Raw genomic sequence first — 9,787 nt, 5'->3', positions numbered from 1 at the left:
AGAGCCAGTGCCTCATCCCTGCCATGCAGTCACCGTCGTCAACTGCCCCCTGCATCACGAGGGTTCTGCTAAGTGTTTTACTTCAGTTCTGAGTCTGTTGCCACCCATTCTCTGTTGAAATTATTAATTTCCCGGTACCAGTGCCTTACAAATTCCCACTGCAAAAATATACCCAGATATATTTAATACTTGAATTACTGTAGTCAGAAAGCCTTCGAAAAATTATTTAGAGTCTGGCGCTCAAGATGTTGAAGCGAGGACGTGGTGGGTCCTCTGGTGCGAAATTCCAGATTTCCTTGGGTCTTCCGGTTGGAGCCGTGATCAACTGTGCTGACAACACAGGAGCCAAAAATCTGTATATCGTCTCTGTGACGGGGACCAAGGGATGACTGAATAGACTTCCTGCTGCTGGTGTGGGTGACATGGTGATGGCCACCGTCAAGAAAGGCAAACCAGAGCTCAGAAAGAAGGTACATCCAGCAGTGGTAATTCAACAACAAAAGTCATAGCGGAGAAAAGATGGTGTGTTTCTTTATTTTGAAGATAACGTGGGGGTCATGGTAAACAATGAAGGCGAGATGAAAGGTTCTGCCCTCACAGGACCAGCTGCAAAGGAATGTGCCGACCTGTGGCCCAGGATTGCATCCAATAAAAGAAAAATATAAGAATAAAAATTACTTGCTCCATGTCACTCTTCTTGACACCACCTAACCCTCACCCCCTCTGTAAAATAAAACTACCCAGTGCAAAAAAAAAAAAAAAAACTTATTCAGAAATGCATCTACTCCTAAGCCACGTATTTTCCCTGTGAGGTAAGCTTAGCAACATTTGCACTAAATCCCATATTCTTAAACTTTTCTGTCTCATCTATTCACTCCTCATCTAAAAGAGCTTGCTATCACATTTAAGACTAAACAAACTTAACTTTAAAATAAGCAAAAAACAATGATTCAAATGAAGCCATTCAGCGTCCTCCTGCTGCTGTTCTCTTCCTTCCTGCTTTGATGCCTGGTGTGTGCGTGTCTGCAAATTCACACACACCCAAGACTAACATAAATGGAGGGATGAAAACGTGTTTGCATACTCCGTTTAGCCCTCACATCCAGAAATCACTGAATCTTCCTTATTTAGAGCCAAACAACATAGAACCATCTAAACAGAGATTCTCAGTGAAGGGTAGCTTATCAGGATTGAGGGACAGATAGAGTAAGGAATGTATGGCTTAACAGAGCAGCTCCAATATTGTAAGTTTATATTTTGAAAAGCCATTCTTTATTCCTTTCTTAATAACTACCGAAAAATAATAGAACTGGACCAAATTGTCTTGGTTGCTATGTAGCCACAAAAGATATATACTCTTTCACACCATACACAAAAATAAACTCAAAATGGATTAAAGACATAAATGTTAGACTGGAAACCATAAAACTCCTAGAAGAAAATATAGGCAGAATACACTTTGACGTAAATTGTAGCAATATTTTTTTGGAACTGTCTCCTCAGGCAAAGGTAACAAAAGCAAAAGTAGACAAATGGGACCTAACTAAACTTAAAAGCTTTTGCACAGCAAAGGAAACCATTAACAAAATGAAAAGACAACCCTCAGAATGGGAGAAAATATTTGCAAATGATATGACCAGTAAAGGGTTAATTAAGGTAACAAAAGCAAAAGTAGACAAATGGGACCTAACTAAACTTAAAAGCTTTTGCACAGCAAAGGAAACCATTAACAAAATGAAAAGACAACCCTCAGAATGGGAGAAAATATTTGCAAATGATATGACCAGTAAAGGGTTAATATCCAAAATATATAAACAGCTCATACAATTCAATATCAAAATAACAAAGAACCAGATTAATAAATGGACAGAAAACCTAAATAGACATTTTTCCAAAAAGGTCATACAGATGGTCAACAAGCACATGAAGAGATGCTCAACATCACTTCTCATCAGGGAAAGGCAAATCAAAACCACAATGAGATATCACCTCACACCTGTCAGAATGGCCATCATCAAAAAGAACACAAATAACAAGCGTTGGTGAGGATTTGGAGAAAAGAGAACCCTCCTCCACTGTTGGTGGGAATGTAAATTGGTACAGCAACTGTGGAAAACAGTATGAAGTTTTCTCAAAAAACTAAAAATAGAGCTACCTTATGACCCAGCAGTTCTGCTCCTGGGTATCTATCTGAAGAAAATGAAAACACTAATTTGAGAAGATACATGCACCCCAATCTTCATAGCTGCATTATTTACAATAGTCAAGATACAGAAGCAACCTAAACGTCCGTCAACAGAGGAATGGACAAAGAAGTGGTGCATGTACACAATGGAATACTACTCAGCCATGAAAAAGAAAAATAATGCCATCTGCAGCAACACGGGTGGAGCTAGAGATTATCACACTAAGTGAAGTAAGTCAGACAGAGAAAGACAAATACCATGTGATATCACTTATATGTGGAATCTTAAAAAATGATACAAATGAACTTATTTACAAAACAGAAATAGAGAAAACAAACATGGTTAGGGGAAAGAAGTGGGGGAGGGATAAATTAGGAGTTTGGGATCAACATATATACCCTACTATATATAAAATAGGTAAACAACAAGGTCCTACTGTATAGCACAGGGAACTCTACTCAATCTTGTAATAAGCTATAAGGGAAAAGAATCTGAGAAAGACTATATATTGTACCAATTACATATTCTATGTTAAAACAAGTGGCCATGAATTCTACTCTCATGATTTGCATATTAACAACAAAATAGGATATTTTTTTCTATTTTAATATGAAAGTGCAAGAGTATATCATGCAAACTAAGGAGGCAAGCATCTGTTCGTGCTAAGACACAGAGCTGTCTTTCCAATGGCAAATTAATATCCTTGCAGAATTCTACACTCATCCGTCAAGCACCTCTCTTTGTTGCACTGATATCTGTGAATTGCAATAAACGATAAATGAAATTAAACTGCTTACTACCAGGTCAGAGAAAGCTCAGAACTATGGATATACATTAATGTAAAGCCAAGTTATAAAATGCATACAAGTTATTTTCGTCATTGAGGGCTTCTCTCCTCAAGAGTAAAGACAAGCTTCCTTCCTCTAGTCCAGGAAAGTTAAAATAATGTTTGTGGGAAGTCCCAACAATGTCTCCTTACCCTAAACTGGCTTTTTATTCCCCGGTCATCGCCCTTGGAGCTTTCAGCACACTGGCTGCCAGGGAAAGATTTGATAGCTTTGTGATGTTTTCATCCCCAGTTGATCTACACGGCCCAACAGAGAACACTAACCCCACCAAGTCTGAAGGTATGTGTAGGTCATTCATGCCTGAGGCTCAGGGAGCGCGGCCTCCTGTACTGCCCCCTCCACCAGGCCCCCACCAGTCTTTCAATTACTCATTCAACCATCCTTGCAAATAAATTGCCAACATGAGATTTTTTTCATATCTGGAAAGAGGCTGTGTGTGTATAGAAAAGACACTTTTAAGTTCTTGATGTATGTTAGGAAAGCGTTCTTTTTTTTTTTGCAAAACAGAGAAAATCTGACCTACCATGGCCTAAACAAGGATGTGTTTGTTTTTCTCACATAAGGAAGATGCTGCTTAACCCGAAGGTTTCAGGGCTGGCATTTCCCAGATCCCTGTGAGTTTTCTTGGCCTCACAAGCCTGCTTGTTTCCTCACAGCTGCAAGACCGCTGCTGCAGCTCCACACATTACATCATGTGAAAGGCAGGAAGAAGGTGGAAGGCATGGCAACTGCTCCATCCATTCTTGTGTCAGGACAGCTAACCCCTCAGGACTTCCTCAGCAGGCTGCACCCGTGTCTCATTGCCAGAGCTGTGCCTCTTAGCCACTGAGAAGCAAGGGGGTTGGGAAAGAAAGTATTGTATTCTGTACATAGGACCTGCAAATTAAACTGACAAGAGATAGATTAACAGGGAAAAAAGTTTACAAACTTTATTGATGTTATTATATTTAATTGTACATGCATGGAGTCTCCATAGAAAAGAAGTGAAAACTCAAAGAAGTGGTTAGAGTTGAGGGCTTATATACTATTTTAACAAAGATGATAAATTGTGGGAAAGTGACAAGAGAGGGAAGGGGGCGATTGGGCTTCTGTAGGTGGTAAGTTGTGGGCAGGTAAACCCATGGGAAAACCAGTGGAAGAGAGGCTTGTTTTAGTAGTTTGCTTGTGCAAACTCATCTCAGTGACAACTTTCCTTCTCTAGTGATAAGGGTTGTTCTCCTCCTGATTCAGGAGGGAGCAGGGGAATACCTTCACCTGCAGAAGGGATTTTTACATAGCTTCAAAGACCCCCTCTACAAAATGCTTATTAATCACAAAGGTTAACTTTACGATGGAGAAGTGTGGGAGACATTACTATGATGAAGTGACCGAAGTGATCATCACCAGGAATGGGACAAAGCAGATCTTGCGCTACCTGACGGGTTGACATGAGCATCTCTTCTGTGAATTTCTTGCCGAAGGTGCCTAACCTAAATCTAATTATGATGAAATAAACCAAAATTCAGGAACACTCTAAAAAATAATCGAAGATAAGGAAAGACTGAGAAATGATTTCAGATCAAAGGAAACTAAGGGACTGTGACAACAAAATCCAAGGAATGACTGTGAACTAGATCCTCTCACTATGAAGGACATTTTTTGGTCAATATGTGAAACTTGAATGTGTTCTGAGATTTCAATGGCAGTAAGGGATCAATGTTCATTTTCTAATTTTGATGGTTCTAGTGTGGAGAATGTCCTTCTAGTAGGAGAATGTCCTTTCTTATAGGAAATACACACCAATGCTTTTAGGGGGATTGAGCATGGTCAGGAACTTACTCTCAAATTGTTCAGAGGGGAAAAACATTCTTAATAATATATTTGCAACTTTTCTTTAAGTTTCAGATCATCTCAAAATAAAAAAGTTATTTTTAAAATATCTCTAAGATTCCAAATTTATTTACTGAATCATAATATTTGAAAATGTAGGACTAATTTCCTGACACTATCATTAAAGATCTACACCTGTTTCTGGGTCTTCCCTGGTGGTGCAGTAATTAAGTATCCATCTGCCAATGCAGGGGACATGGGTTCGAGCCCTGGTCCGGGAAGATCCCACATGTCGTGGACCAAATAAGCCCGCGCGCCACAGCTACTGAGCCTGTGCTCTAGAGCCCGCGAGTCACAACTACTGAACCCATGTGCCACAACTAATGAAGCCCACGCACACTAGGGCCCACAAGCCACAACTACTGAGCCCGCACACCTAGACCCCGTGCTCCACAACAAGAGAAGCCACCACAATGAGAAGCCTGCGCACCACAACGAAGAGCAGCCCCCTGCCTGCCACAACTAGAGAGAAAAGTCCACACGCAGCAATAAAGACCCAAGGCAGCCCCAAAATTAATTAAATAAATAAATAAAAATGTTTTAAAAGAACTATACCTGCTTCTAAATATAAATTTTAAAGACAGGACATAAAAGTACAATATTCATAAAAGTAAGTTAGAGAAGAATTTTCAAAACAGCAGGATGAAAACACAGGCAGGTATGTTTAGTTAAAATGCCTTCAAACAGTCTCTGTGACTGAAGCCTGACAATTCATCAAAGAATTTTTCCGAAACCCTTGATTTTTAAAGTTGGTTCTTAAAAAATTAATGAATACATAAAACAGTCTCAACACAGATCAATGTGTTTATATGTATTTATTATATGTAATTATTTATATGCAGGTCTCTGAAATGTGTGATGTTCTACCAGTGACATCCTGTGGTATACAAATCCTGTGTCTTGACTCTGTTCTAATCAATTTGTTGAGAAGAGATTGAAAAATAATTTTTAAATAATTTCACAAGTGAGAACACTATGTGTAAAAAGCTCATTATTAAATAGCTTTGACTATTTCCTTTATCAAATGATGTTCTCTGAAACAAGTAAGGACAGTCAAAACCTGACATAGATGGATTTCTCCCCTAGGAGAATGTCACCTGCCTTGTTATCAAAATGTTCCACTATATCTTACAAAGGAAATAGTCACTTTTATTCTTTTCATGTTTTGATGATAGACCACAAATACGTTTTTATACAATAAGCTTTACTGACTGTTCAAACTATTCTGTTTTTTCTTTATAATTGATTATTACTATTCTATAAGGTCTCAATGATTTACAAACTTAGTAAAGTTAATAAGCAACAGAATTATCTTGGATTCTACAATAATCTTTGAAATCCTACAAATCTGAGGTTTTAAATGGCACAGTTAATTTATGTCCCTCCACACAAAAACCTGCACATAGATGTTCATAGGAGCTTTATTAAAAATTGCCAAACCTTGTACACAACAAAGATGTCCTTTCCTTAGGTGAATGGATAAACTGTGGTACCTTCAGACAAAGGAATATTATTTAGTACTAAAAAGAAGTGAGTTACTAAGCCATGAAATGACATGCATATTACTTAGTAAAGGAAGCCAATGTGAAAGGGTCGGGAACTATTTTATTTGATGCTACAGCACGGGGTCTTGCGCAGGACCTTGCCCTCAGGAACTACCCCCCATATGAGTGAGCGTGGGCTGTGCTTTCCTGTTTCCGCCCCTCCTCTTCCCCCAGTATCAGACCAGCCGTAATTCTAAGCCAATGGTAACAATGCAAGAAAGTCTTGATTTTTAAAATGACTGGATGAAATATTTTTGAATGAGAAGAGGGGAATTGAGCTCAACTGTAAAGGATGGGCAGACATTTCATAGAAAAAGAGGGATGGTGAGGACATTCCAGGTGGGAAATATGAGAAAAAGCAAAGAGCGGAGAATCCTGGCATCTTCTGGGGACACGGAAAAGAACATCCTTTAGGGGTGGAGGTTCTTGGAAAATAGTTGGCGTCAGGCTGGTGCGCAGGGTGAGGCTGCATACGGACGGTGGTGCCTGCCTGGCTGACAAGAAGGAAGGTCTGTGCAACGTGGGGAAACCGCTCTTTGCAGTGCCTTGGGTAAACCTCTCTCCCCTCCCTCCTCGCAGTTGCTCCCGGGAGCGGGCAGGATGTCTCATGCGCCCTGGGCTACTTCCCCTGCGGCAACACCACCAAATGCTTGCCTCAGCTGCTCCACTGTAATGGCGTGGACGACTGTGGAAACCAGGAGGACGAGGACAACTGTGGTGAGCGTGCCCCGAGTCACAGCTGGACGGGGGTCGGGTCACAGTAGCACCAGGGGACAGAGGACCAGGGTCAAGTTGCTGAGACCTCTCGGTACAGAGAGAAATGAGAAAACGAAGTTGAAATACAAAATATATGGCACTTAAGGAAATCTTACATTTATTTTCCTAGCTTAACATATCCATTCTTATAAAGAAGATGCGGTTTTACACATATATATGTTTGTGCGTGTGTATACATAATATATACACAGTGGAATACTACCCAGCTCTAAGAAACAATGAAATGATGCCATTTGCGGCAACATGGATGCACCTAGAGGTGATCGTGCTAAGTGAAGTAAGTCAGACAAAGACAGATACTATATGATATCACCTGTATGTGGACTCTAAAATAGGACACAAATGACCTATTTACAAAACAGAAACAGAATCACAGGCATAGAAAACAAACTTATGGTTACCGAAGGGAAAAGCGTTGTAGGAGGGATAAATTAGGAGTTTGAGATTAACACATATACACCACTATATAGATAAACAACAAGGACCTAGGTATAGGCACAGGGAATATATTCTTTTTTTTAATTAATTTTTATTGGAGTATAGTTGCTTTACAATGTTGTGTTAGTTTCTGCTGTACAGCACAGTGAATCAGGTGTACATATACATAGATCCACGCTTTTTTAGATTCTTTTCCCATATAGGCCATTACAGAGTACTGAGTAGAGTTCAGCACAGGGAATATATTCTTTATCTTGTAATAAACTATAATGGAAAAGAATCTGTAAAAGAAAAAATATATATATATATTTACTTATTATGACATATATATGTACAACTGAATCACGTTGCTGTACACTGGAAATTAACACAACATTGTAAATCAACTATACTTCCATTTTTTTTAAAAAAATCCATTCTTTCCTATGCATTAGCTCAGATTCTGCGAGGCAGCAATCCCAGCTGGGCTCAGCTGAGATGAGCTACACGGTCCTCTTGCCTCTGCTGTGCTTTCTCAATGCCTCTGCGGGCCTCTGTGGGTTGGCTCTGTCCCCGTGCCTGCAACCTGGGCTGAGACATCTGGGGACACTGGCCCTTCTGCCACATCCCTCCCAAAGCACGTCACAAGGCCAGCCCTGTTCCAGCAGGGGAAGTGGAGCCCTCCTCCTGCAGAGAGCAGCTCAAAGTTAAGTGCAAGGACCTCAGACAGAGGGAGGGCAGGCTGCAGCCACACTTGACACAGTGGGTATTACATTTGCTTTTCCCACAGACATTAATATTAACTCACAGTGACTCAAAGAGTCCCACCTGCATGGCCTTAGGAAGGTCTGTCTTTTAATTTAAATATTTCCAGGAGCAACCATGATTTGTCTATTTATCTTATTGAAACAGCAGCTGATATCTGAAGAAGTGATTTTTTTCTACATTCTTGATTTTGTAGTTATGTGTGTATGTAGGGGTGTGTGTGTGTATGTGTCCTCTTGATTCAGGGACAGTTATTCAGGAGGTGGGTAAGCTTTCCCCCATCTCCTGAAAATGTAACTGTAGTTTATTTGGGGGGGGGAGATAAATTATGCAGATTTCTATATTTGGTCCTGAAGGATGTTCATTACTCTGAATCCTGGTAAATTTTAATAGAGAGAATATAACACTAGGAAAGACATTCAGGTCTATTTCTTCAAACTTAGAATTGAATTCTGATGACAAGCATGGGCATGACTCTTGTGGAAACAGTACTTAATGGGAAGCAAAATCAGGTTGGAGATGCATCCTCCGTAACTGTTTCTTCTTTCCCTCCCCTTCCTGCAGTGTTTTCCACTCTCTGCAGGTCTGTGAACAGCCTCTCCCTCTCTGTCCCGTCAGTCATTTCCATGTGTCTCCCCTTCTATTCCTCCTCTCTAGCTGCCCACCCGCATTCCTTCCTTTACTCTCTCAACTCCCCTTCTTATTTTCATCCTTCTCTTGTCCTCCATTCTTTTTCAAATCAAATCCACCTCAGTATTCATAAATTAGATTTTAATGATTATTTAGCTCACTCCATTAAGTTTATAAGCTGCTCACTGTACAGATTTTAACACCTTTACTTCCAAAGAAAAAATCCAAGGAGTTGCTTTTAATTTCCAAGTAGCTGTAAAAACATTCCTGCCACGCCTACCCCACCCTTGGGCTGAGTTGCCCAGAAGGGTGGTTTTTATCTTATGGTCAGTGGACTCTGAGAATCAAGAAAATCTTCAGGCATGGTGGGGGCGGGGTCTGTAAATCCCCTGAAAACTATGAAATGTCGTGTATTTGTGTACATGTGCATTTTCAACAAGAAAAGTGTTCGTAACTTAACAGCTCTGCAAAACGTTTAGAGTTTTTAAAAGGCAAAAAGCTTCCTTATTCCTGCCATTGGCTAAAACAGAAATCTAGAAAAACAACTTCATCCCAAGCTGGAATCAGTCTCTCCCAACTAGCACTCTAAATCTGTCCATATAAAATCAGTAGTTGTGAGCAGTTTACGACAGTAATCGCAACAGCAACAACCTTCCCTTACCTTCTTTGATTTCTTTTTCTTTTTTTTGACAAGGAACTAATATTTATTAAGCACTTAATGTACACTAAATACCAACATTATACTTTAAAT

General features: G+C 39.9%; 1 pseudogene; it reads left to right on the top strand.

The window, feature by feature from the left end:
* The first annotated feature begins 245 nt into the window (after nucleotides 1–245).
* On the top strand, nucleotides 246–665 carry LOC112400414 (60S ribosomal protein L23-like; annotated as a pseudogene).
* The last annotated feature ends 9,122 nt before the right edge of the window (nucleotides 666–9,787 follow it).

This window comes from Neophocaena asiaeorientalis, unplaced genomic scaffold (genome assembly GCF_003031525.2).
Source record: "Neophocaena asiaeorientalis asiaeorientalis breed wild unplaced genomic scaffold, Neophocaena_asiaeorientalis_V1.1 scaffold51, whole genome shotgun sequence".
In the NCBI taxonomy this organism is placed as follows: domain Eukaryota; kingdom Metazoa; phylum Chordata; class Mammalia; order Artiodactyla; family Phocoenidae; genus Neophocaena; species Neophocaena asiaeorientalis.
Note: the sequence above shows the minus strand (reverse complement) of the source record. Positions and strands in the feature narration are given on the sequence as shown.